The sequence below is a fragment of the Durio zibethinus genome, chromosome 16 (genome assembly GCF_047325235.1).
Source record: "Durio zibethinus cultivar Kanyao isolate XHJ-2024 chromosome 16, ASM4732523v1, whole genome shotgun sequence".
Lineage (NCBI taxonomy): Eukaryota > Viridiplantae > Streptophyta > Magnoliopsida > Malvales > Malvaceae > Durio > Durio zibethinus.
The window spans coordinates 21,968,048-21,980,174 of NC_143177.1; positions in this window are offsets into that span (position 1 = coordinate 21,968,048).

Sequence of the window (12,127 nt, forward strand, 5' to 3'; positions counted from 1 at the left end):
AAGTGAAAGGAAGAGAGAGAGGGAAGAGGTTCGGTCTGCTGAAAAAATGAAAGATTCAGCCTTACATACCCTCTCAAAACGACATCGTTTTTACGTTAAATAACCTAGAGGATTCGCACATTTTGTCAAGATCCGACCTGATCCGAACGTCGACCTATTTTTTGACTCGCGCATGATCTACTTCCACGAGCCGTTAGCCTTTTTTTAATTAATTAATTTATTTTTTTATTTTTTTATTATTAGATTAAGTTTATTTAATATTCTTTTATATTTATTTTATTTTTATTTTTGTTTTACTTTTTTTATTTTTTATTTTTTATTTTCACTTTTATTTTGTTTTATTATTTTATTTTCTTTAAATAAAAATAAAAAAAATATTTTTTGAGAAAAGTTGAAAGTATCAATTTTTCTTAAAAATAAATTTTCAAAAAAAAATTTTTGTGAGAAAAAGTTGAAAGTATCAATTTTTCTTGAAATTAAAGTTTCCAAAAAATATTTTTGAGAAAAAGTTGAAAGTATCAATTTTTCTTAAAAATAAATTTTTAAAACGATTTTTGAGGAAAAGTTGAAAGTATCAATTTTCCTCGAAATTAAGGTTTCAAAAAAATATTTTTGAAAAATGTTGAAAGTATCAATTTTTTCTAAAAACAAATTTTCAAAAAAACGTTTTTGAAGGAAAGTTGAAATTATCAATTTTTCTCGAAATTAAAGTTTTCGAAAGATATTTTGAGAAAAAAATTAAAAGTATCAATTTTTCTCGAGATTAAAATTTCTAAAAAATATTTCGAAAAAAAATTGAAAGTATCAATTTTTCTTGCAAAAAAATAATCATTCTTTTTTTTCTTTTTTTTTTATTTTTTAATGTTAAATAATCTGACGATTGAGCCTCTGTAAGTGAAACAGTAGTTTTCTTGCATACTCCTGAGGTGAGAAAAATTTTTCAATTTTTGCTAAAAGTATTAGATTCAATTGAGAATAGTTTTTAATAGTTAATTACTTGGTAAAATTTTAAGGCTTATTGGATAACACAAAATTATGCTAATACCATCTTTTGATGGCCGTTGTGAGGGTGCTATAACATTCTTCACACGTAACCGAACTCCCGAACCTTGTTCTGGTTAATAGACCTAAACCTATTCTTTTTAGGGACCCTTAAACTTAGGTGTTCCCTGAAAGGATAGATTCTTTAGGTGACCAATCGCACCTAGATAAAAAAAAAGATTGGTGACGACTCCTTAAGTCAATATCTAACGACAGATCTCCGGATCTAGATGTTATAACATAGATTGATTCAAAATTTGTAAGAGATTTCAATAATGGATGAAGTAAAAAGAAATGAGGTGAAGAAAACAGAAAAATGACAAAGATGTGAAAAAATGAAAAAAAAAAATAAAAATGGAAGACTCAAATTGAAAACACAAATGATGATTTGGTTAGAAAATATCTTAGTTGAAAGCAAAAAAGGTAGATAGAAAAAAGATTTTGCTAAACTAGGGCAAGATTCAATGAGATCAAAATGATATAGGAATTCAATGGAATAAGTTTTTGAAAAAAATTATGAATTAATGTTAAAATTGTCAATATTCATTATTTGGATATTGTTATACCATCCAAACACTTATCCCAATAGTATGCTCTAAAATTGTTCCTTTGCCTATTTGTTTTTTTATCAGATTTGTTCTTATATTTCCATTTTTTTCAATTTACCTTATTCTCTATCATTTTTGCATCCTCACAAGGAATAGAGGAAACGTATGATTGCATTATGTTGTTATGAAATTAGAAGGATAATGAATGAATGATAATGTCTATAACAGATTCTTCCATATTTTTAAAAGAAATCCAAAATGATAAATGTAAAAAAAAAATAAAAAAAGATGAAATAAGCTTAAGAATATGATTCGAAAAGACAAATGTGCTGACCAAGTGATGAATATGGTAATGGATTAGTCAATAACCTATGGCTTGTGACCAAATGATGGGAAAAATGTAGATTAGTTGATGGAATTTGTGAATTAATTCTAAAATTATTAATATTGAAAAGCTAAAATGAAAAATATTTGATCGCGGAATCTTTGAAATCTTATTACTAATATTAGAATTTCATGGTATTGATTTTAGTGACATTTGTATTACATGCATTGCATTTATGACTGTTATTTCACAGATAAGAAATTTTGATTTTGAAGTTGAACCTAATAAAAGGGTATGAAAGTTTTCTAAAAACATGTTAATCATCGAATAAGGAAAATTTCTCAAGATTTTAACCCTTAGATAAAAAAAAGTTATTCTTATTTGAAAAGAATTTTTAGTTAAGTTGTTAAACAATTGATGGGGAAGACATTTTGAAGAGATTTTAAAAATTTTGTGCCTCTGTTTATTGGAGCTTTTTTCATCACGAGATTTTTTTTATAAGAATCTTTATACTTTTAAATGCAAAACCTTGAGATATTTAATTTTAGATGTGAAGTTTCGAATATGAATCATTGAATTTTTAGTTAAGAATCTCTAATTTTTTTTTCAAATGAAAATACTTGAATTTTTAAATGTGAATATCTAAATTTTTTTCAAATGAGAATATTTAAATTTTGGATGTGAATCTTTGACTTTTAGAATACATATCTTTAAATGTTTATGTGAATCCCTAAAGTTTTTTGAATAAGAATCTTTAAAATTTTAGAAATGAATCCTTGAATTTTTCTAATGTAAATATTTGAGGATGTAAACTTTGAAATTTTGAATGTAAACCCTTAAAGTGCATTTGGTTTGGGGAAAAGTTATCTTACCCCTCGAAATTTTACTTTTCATAATCTAATTCCCATATTTTGTTCATGATATCTTGTTTCTAGAGGTATTCTAAGATTCTTAATAGTGTCAAAATATCTAAGAGTTAGAAACTCATATCTCTTTATGAATTTTTAAAATTCTGGGAAAAAAGTTAATTTTGTTCCATGTTTGACCTCAATAATAAAAATTTTTGGTCTATTTTACCCTAAAAAATAAAACGTAATTACATAATAAATGGAAACCCATTCTAACATGAAAATTGTCATTCATAGCCACATGATTGGGCAAAGGTGCAATTCTAACCACATGATTGGACACCTAGCACATGATTGGACACGTAATATATTATATAATAAAAACAACATTTTTAAAAGAACATATGTAGTGGATAACTACAATTTTATAGGTTTGAAATTTTTTTATTTTGGAAAGCACTACTTCTTTTTATATATAAAACATAATAGATTAATTAAAATAATAACAAAAAAAAATAGATTTTTTCATATCAATAACGTTGCTTAAGTTGGAAATGTATTAATTGATATAATATTATAACATAATATTATATCATACTTTTAACTACATTTCTTTTGGCAAAAATGTAGTATTTGCTAATAAAGATCATTTTTTTATTTCAAAATGTAGTTACTAATAAATAAAAATAACATAATAAACTTATTTGATTGAGTGTTTAACTACGTTTTTTAAGTAAGAAATGTAGTGTTTAATGATCAAACTTGAGTAGTAAGAAATGTAGTAAGAAATGTAGTGTTTTTTAAGTAAGAAATGCCTGATAATGATCAAACTTGAGAACTCCGTCCTTTGTCTTACAACGTCATATCTTTTTTCAAAGTCGAAGATTGCGTTTCTTCCTTTAGAAACATCGTCTTTAATTAAACACAATTGAAATATAGTCTTTACTTTTTAAAACATAGTGTTTATTTTCATAAAAATGTAGTGTTTATTATAAACTATGTTTATGCATATTAAATGTAATATTTACTTATTAAAACATAATCTTTACTATATTTTTTACTTTATTTTTTGGTCAAAGCTACATTTATATTTATAAAAATGTGGTTTTTTATTTTATTATATATATTTTTTGTTCCTAATATACTATCTTATTTTTAACATTATAAAATGAAAATCTTCTTTATTTTTGTTGTTTAATGGTTATCACAGGTTTAATTTTAATAACATAATTAACAATTGAAATGTTGGTCATGTGTTATTCACATGCAATAAAAGTAATTATTGTAAAAAACCTTTATTACATAATCTAACTTTTCCTCGAACCAAATATAAGAATCTAATATTCTCATAACATGAAAAATCACATATTACCAGGAATCCATACTTGCCTAATGATTACTTTCCTGCTTAAAATCTAAAATTTTGTGAATTAAACACCCCATTAAGATTTTTTTCGAAAGAAAATATTTGAAATGTGGGATGTGAAACCTTGAATTTTTTAATGCAAATATTTGAATTTTAGATGTTAATGTCTAAAATTTTTCAAATGCAAATCTTTGAAATTCATTTGTGAATCTTCGTAATTATTTGTGAATCTTTATAATTGTGAAACTTTGAAATTTCATTAATGAATCTTTAAAATTATTTGTGAATCTTTATAATTGAGAATCTTTGAAATTATTTTTGTGAATCTTTGCAATTGCAAATCTTTGAAATTATTTGTGAATTTTTTCAATTGTGAATCTTGAAACTCTTAGAATCTTTGATTTCTTACGAATCTTGGATATTTTGTGACTCTTAAAATCTTTTGAAAATTTTTAAACTTTTTGCGAATCTTAGTATCTTTTGTGAATCTTTGAACTCCTATAAATCTTTAGTCTTTTGTGGATTTTTTATTTTCTTACAAATATTTGATATTTGGCGAACTTCAAAATCTTTTAAGAAATTTTGAACTTTTTACGAATTTTGGTATCTTATATGAATCCTTGAACTTTTTGGTAATATTTGAATCTTTTTGCAAATTCTTGTATATTTTGCAACTTTTTGAATATTTGCTAACCTCTGAATTTAATTGTAAATCTTTGAATTTCAAATTATGAATCTTTGAATTTCAAATTAGAAAACTTTGAATTTTGAATTATGAATCTTTATTTCAATTGAGAATCTCCACGTTTTTATTTTTGGTCACACTGAGACATGATAGATGTCTATATCTTTACACAATTTCTGTTATACAAATACATAAAAGAGTTACTTGTAAATACCATATTTTATCCAAAATTCAAATGCAAACCTTTTCAAGCTTTGAAAGACTCATTTCGACCCATTCATAAAATTGGATGTTTAGCTTTAGATAAGTTGCTATTTAGATCATTTTAAGTTTTAACTTTCAAATTCTTTTTGACTCATAGGCTTCGTTTGTTTCATAGAAAATGATTTTCAAAAAATAATTTTTAAAAATATTTATATTTTCTAAATTGAAAGAGATTTTATATTGTTTAGATGAGTTAATAAAAATATTTTTTGTTGTTAAGTTGTTTTCTAAAAAATCTATTTTGTTTTTCAAATAATATTAATATAACTATTAAAATATATTGAAATTATTTATTATTAAAATTATTAATATTAAAAAATAATTATATTTTAATAATATTATTTAATATTAAAATATTATGTTAATATAAAAAAAAACTTAAAATAAAACTATTTATTATTCTTTATATTATTTATTACTATATTATTTATTAATAGTGTATTATTTATTTATATAATAGCATTTATTACCATAATATTATTTATAAGTAAAATTATGTTTAAAAGTATTGATAAATAATTTTACTCATAAACAATTTTTTTTCAAAAAATATATTTCTCTTTTTAAATTTGTAAGACAATTTTTTAAAAAATAATCTCATTTTTTATTGATCAGAAAAATATTTTTCGTTGATCAATCAATTTTCTACCAATCAAACATTAAAAATAAAAAAATTATTTTTCAAAAATTATTTTTTGCAAAACAAATCGGAGCCTTAGAATCAGTTTCGTTTTCAAGTTGTATGAATTTATTTTTATTCATTTATTGATAGATTATTATGGTGATAAAGTCATATTTTAAATTGAAATGATAAAATTTGGTGATAAATCTTTTGGTAAGAATCTTTAAAATTTTAGAAATGAATCCTTGAATTTTTCTAATCTAAGTCTTTGAGGATGTAAACTTTGAAATTTTGAATGTAAATCCTTAAAGTGCATTTGGTTCGGGGAAAAGTTATCTTACCCCTTGAAATTTTACTTTTCATAATTTAATTCCCATATTTTGTTCATGATATCTTGTTTCTAGAGGTATTCTAAGATTCTTAATAGTGTCAAAATATCTAGGAGTTAGAAAATCATATCTCTTTATGAATTTTTAAGATTCTGGAAAAAAAGTTAATTTTGTTCCATGTTTGACCTCAATAATAAAATTTTTTGGTCTATTTTACCCTAAAAAATCAACGTAATTACATAATAAATGGAAACCCATTCTAACATGAAAATTGTCATTCATAGCCACATGATTGGGCAAAGGTGCAATTCTAACCACATGATTGGACACCTAGCACATGATTGGACACGTAATATATTATATAATAAAAACAACATTTTTAAAAGAACATATGTAGTGGATAACTACAATTTTATAGGTTTGAAATTTTTTTATTTTGGAAAGCACTACTTCTTTTTATATATAAAACATAGTAGATTAATTAAAATAATAACAAAAAAAAATAGATTTTTTCATATCAATAACGTTGCTTAAGTTGGAAATGTATTAATTGATATAATATTATAACATAATATTATATCATACTTTTAACTACATTTCTTTTGGCAAAAATGTAGTATTTGCTAATAAAGATCATTTTTTTATTTCAAAATGTAGTTACTAATAAATAAAAATAACATAATAAACTTATTTGATTGAGTGTTTAACTACGTTTTTTAAGTAAGAAATGTAGTGTTTAATAACATTTACTATGTTTCTGATATAAGAAATGAAACCTTTGAAAAAATAACAAAACCTATGTTTCTTAGTTTGAAAATGTGGTCTCTAAACCCTAACATCTTCTTAGCTTGATCATACATCTTCTTGACAACATCCTTTATCTTACAAAGTCAAAAACCTCAAAAAAGATAGGAACCTTATCATACATCCACACATTAATGCTTTATGTTTCATGTATAAAATGCCTGATAATGATCAAACTTGAGAACTCTGTCCTTTGTCTTACAACGTCATATCTTTTTTCAAAGTCAAAGATTGCGTGTCTTCCTTTAGAAACATCGTCTTTAACTAAACACAGCTGAAATATAGTCTTTACTTTTTAAAACATAGTGTTTATTTTCATAAAAATGTAGTGTTTATTATAAACTGTGTTTATACATATTAAATGTAATATTTACTTATTAAAACATAGTCTTTACTATATTTTTTACTTTATTTTTTGGTCAAAGCTACATTTATATTTATAAAAATATGGTTTTTTATTTTATTATATATATTTTTTGTTCCTAATATACTATCTTGTTTTTAACATTATAAAATGAAAATCTTCTTTATTTTTGTTGTTTAATGGTTATCACAGGTTTAATTTTAATAATATAATTAACAATTGAAATGTTGGTCATGTGTTATTCACATGCAATAAAGGTAATTATTGTAAAAAACCTTTATTACATAATCTAACTTTTCCCCGAACCAAATATGAGAATTTAATATTCTCATAACATGAAAAACCACATATTACCAGGAATCCATACTTGCTTAGTGATTACTTTCCTTCTTAGAATCTAAAATTTTGTGAATTAAACACCCCATTAAGATTTTTTTCGAAAGAAAATATTTGAAATGTGGGATGTGAAACCTTGAACTTTTTAATGCAAATATTTGAATTTTAGATGTGAATGTCTAAAATTTTTCAAATGCAAATCTTTGAAATTCATTTGTGAATCTTCGTAATTATTTGTGAATTAATTGCGAAACTTTGAAATTTCATTAATGAATCTTTAAAATTATTTGTGAATCTTTATAATTGAGAATCTTTGAAATTATTTTTGTGAATCTTTGCAATTGCAAATCTTTGAAATTATTTGTGAATTTTTTCAATTATGAATCTTGAAACTCTTAGAATCTTTGATTTTCTTACGACTCTTGGATATGTTGTGAATCTTAAAATCTTTTGAGAATTTTTAAACTTTTTGCAAATCCTAGTATCTTTTATGAATCTTTGAGCTCTTGTAAATCTTTGGTCTTTTGTGGATTTTTTATTTTCTTGCAAATATTTGATATTTGGCAAACTTCAAAATCTTTTAAGAAATTTTGAACTTTTTACGAATTTTGGTATCTTATATGAATCCTTGAACTTTTTGGTAATATTTGAATCCTTTTGCAAATTCTTGTATATTTTGCAACTTTTTGAATATTTGCTAACCTCTGAATTTAATTGTAGATCTTTGAATTTCAAATTATGAATCTTTGAATTTCAAATTAGAAAACTTTGAATTTTGAATTATGAATCCTTATTTCAGTTGAGAATCTCCACGTTTTTATTTTTGGTCACACTGAGACATGATAGATATTTATATCTTTACACAATTTCTGTTATACAAAAAATACATAAAAGAGTTACTTGTAAATACCATATTTTATCCAAAATTCAAATGCAAACCTTTTCAGGCTTTGAAGGACTCATTTCGACCCATTCATAAAATTGGATGTTTAGCTTTAGATAGGTTGCTATTTAGATCATTTTAAGCTTTAACTTTCAAATTCTTTTTGACTCATAGGCTTCGTTTGTTTTATAAAAAATGATTTTTGAAAAATATTTATATTTTTTAAATTGAAAGAGATTTTATATTGTTTAGATGAATTAATAAAAATATTTTTTGTTGTTAAGTTGTTTTCTAAAAAATCTATTTTGTTTTTCAAATAATATTAATATAACTATTAAAATATATTGAAATTATTTATTATTAAAATTATTAATATTAAAAAATAATTATATTTTAATAATATTATTTAATATTAAAATATTATGTTAATATAAAAAAAATTAAAATAAAACTATTTATTATTCTTTATATTATTTATTACTATATTATTTATTAATAGTGTATTATTTATTTATATAATAGCATTTATTACTATAATATTATTTATAAGTAAAATTATATTTAAAAGTATTGATAAATAATTTTACTCATAAACAATTTTTTTTCAAAAAATATATTTCTCTTTTTAAATTCGTAAGACAATTTTTTAAAAAATAATCTCATTTTTTATTGATCAGAAAAATATTTTTCGTTGATCAATCAATTTTCTACCAATCAAACATTAAAAATAAAAAAATTATTTTTCAAAAATTATGTTTTGCAAAACAAATCGGAGCCTTAGAATCAGTTTCGTTTTCAAGTTGTATGAATTTATTTTTATTCATTTATTGATAGATTATTATGGTGATAAAGTCATATTTTAAATTGAAATGATAAATATTTGGTGATAAATCTTTTGGTAAGAAAGTCATTTTTGAGATTGAAAGCAATTAACAATTCTAAATTGAAAAACCCAAATTCAAAAAAAAAAAAAAAATCACAAAACTTAATGGTTACCACCAAATCAGACAGTCACCAACATAGCCCCTACCACAATAGCTATCCACTGCCGAGACCAAGTCCTGCCACTACCATTAATTTCTCACCGAACAAGAGCGCATAAGTCACACCAACACAGTCCAACGAAGAAAAAACAAAATCAGAAACAAAAAAACCAAAAAAAAAAAAAGATGAGAGTTTTCATGAGTTTTAAGTCTTCAAATTCGGTGAAGAGAAAGCTAAGAGCAAGGAGAAGAGCATACCTCAAAGTAGTGGTAACTGCAGTTACGTAGGAAAAGATCTTGGGGGTTGAACCCACAACTTTCAAAGCCCAATCTACATAGTTAGAGATGTTCATATGGAAAACTAACTGCCCTTCGTGAAAGAAAAGGTTACGGGTAGATTTTTGGTGAATTTTGAGCTTCAACAGTGGTCGAAAGGCGATGGAGTGCAGCTACCGACAACGTCTTGATGACCAGTCGTGGTGGCCAAAAATCGCAAAGAACAGAGAAGTTCTCAGAAGGAAATAAGAAGGAGAGATAGAAGGAAGAGAAATAATAATAAAAAAAAAAAACTGAGCCATTTGTAGGATCTCAAAATGTCGCCGTTTGGATTTTTTTTTTTTTTTTTGCTTGACCCGCTTGTGATTTGTGAATCTGCCTACGGATTGTCAGACGCGACAGCAACGTACTTACTTTCTGAATAATTGAGCCATGGAACCGAACTGTTCTGTGAACTGCCGAGTTGGAAACAACTTGGTATTTTATTTATTTTTTGTTTGTTTTTTCAAATAAATTATAAAACTTTACCGACATATTAAAAGAGTTTTAAAATTAAAACAAATAATTTTAGAAAAATTAAATTTGAGGAAAATAAATAATAAAATCTTAACAATATAACATATTAGAAGGTTGAAATTTAAAAAAAATGTATTACTAATATATTTGAAGGTTTTGTGATTTTTAAAAGCCTAAAAATAAAGTTTTACAAAAATATTACTAATTTTATTAATTTAAAAAAATTAAAAAATAATATATTTTGAAAAGAAATATAATTTTTATGAATCTTATCAACATAGATATTTTTGAAAAAAAATCTTATCAATATATTAAAAGATATTTTTTAAAATAATTTAATTGATTTTGGATCTTTGATGATGAAATTACAAAAAAATTATAGAAAGCAATTTTTATGTTAATTTCTAGATGAACTTTTCTTTTTAAATTTTATTAATATATTGAAGAATTTAGTAAAAGAGTTTTCAATATCAAGATTTTAAATCTCACTTGTCATGAATAAAAATTTTTTTTATAAAAATTAAATGAATTTGATGATATAACCTATTTAAATCTAACAAGTAGTTTACTTGAATAATTTTGAAATAAAAAAATTCTTAAATTATTATTAAAATATTAAAATAATTTAAGCGTAATTTTTAATAATTAATTATTTGATAAAATTTTTAAGATTTGGATAATATAAAATAAATTTATATCATCTTTTGGATAAACATTATAAGAATGTTATAATTTTTTTTTGCACATAATTAAAATTTCGAATTTATTTTTAATTTTAAAAATTAAAATATATTTTTTAAGGACCTTAAATCAATCTTAACATTTTTTATTAAAAAAATAGATTCGATTAAATAATTAATTATATTTAAACAAAAAAATTAATGTCAACTCATAAAATTGTGATTAACAATAAATTTATGAATTTATTCGATATGATACGTACCATTTGATTATGCCACATTGAAGATATTTTTATTGTGTTGCAGCTTCAATTGTGACTGGACTTAAAAAATCTGATGAAAATTTTCAGTCTTTCACCGCAATACCTTTTCTTGTTATACCCGTACTTTTTATATTTTTTACCCTTAGCAATATAGTCTAAGGACAAAATTGTTCATACTACTTAGCCTTTTTCTTTTCCATTTTTATTTAATAGTTTTTAAATAAAAAGTTTAATTTAATATAATAAATAATTTTTTTATAATTATAGAATAAACTAATTAATAAATAAATAACTAAAATTAATAAATACATGAATATAATAAATTTTATAAAGACATAAATTATTAATAAATGAATAAAATTTTCAAATAATTTTAGGAATAAATACATAAAAAAATTTTAATAAATTTTAATTACTTATTAATTTCAAAATGTCAAATAATTTAATAATTTTATTATACAAAAATTTTAATTTAATATTCTTAATAGTTATTTTTGTCACTACATTTACCTTATTGTCATTGTTATGTTTGTACTTAAATATATATTTTATTATTGATTTTAATTTCATTATTACTGTATTCAATTTTATCATTATAATAATTAATTTTATTACTATTATTATTTTACATCAAAATTAATTTTATCGTTTATCCAAATGAATCTTAAATTGATTTTTATTTTCAATTTCAATTATTTTAAAAGATCTTTTAAAATTTACATGAAAACTTTACCAATCTTGCTTATTTCTTTTTTTTTTTTAATTTACTTATTTCAAATATTGAGAGAAAAACAGGTTTTACTTTTTTTTTTGTTTAATCTACGATACCTTTTTTTTTTTACCTTCTATGTTCTTGAGTATAAATGAGATTTAATTTCAAATTTTTTACGATCATTAAAAATTGTTGACTAAACTAATTAAAAATAAATTTTATAATTTTAAATACAATAAAAAAATAAATACATGAATGTTACGTTACTTAAATTGATAAATA